Raw genomic sequence first — 255 nt, 5'->3', positions numbered from 1 at the left:
AGTGCCTTCTTCAGGTAGGGAATGAGTCCTTACACCAAGTGAAGGAGTTTAAATATCTTGGGGTCTTTTTCACAAGTGAAGGGACAATGGAGCGGGAGATTGGTTGGCGAATCATGCAACGTGTGCAGTATTACATTCAATTTATCGCACTGTTGTGACAAAAAGAGAGCTAAACCAGAAGGCAAAGCTCTCAATCAACCGGTCAGTTTTTGTTCCTACCCTCACCTATGGTCATGAAGGCTGGGTCATGACCAA

The 255-nt window shown here is 44.7% G+C and overlaps 1 protein-coding gene across 2 annotated transcripts in view; it reads right to left on the bottom strand.

Moving 5' to 3' along the window:
* Nucleotides 1-255, bottom strand: part of dnah5 (dynein, axonemal, heavy chain 5) — a 120223-nt gene that overhangs the window by 32755 nt on the left and 87213 nt on the right. The window lies entirely within an intron of this gene.

Source organism: Etheostoma spectabile, chromosome 6 (genome assembly GCF_008692095.1).
Source record: "Etheostoma spectabile isolate EspeVRDwgs_2016 chromosome 6, UIUC_Espe_1.0, whole genome shotgun sequence".
NCBI lineage: Eukaryota > Metazoa > Chordata > Actinopteri > Perciformes > Percidae > Etheostoma > Etheostoma spectabile.
This window is presented reverse-complemented; position numbering and strand designations above follow the sequence as displayed.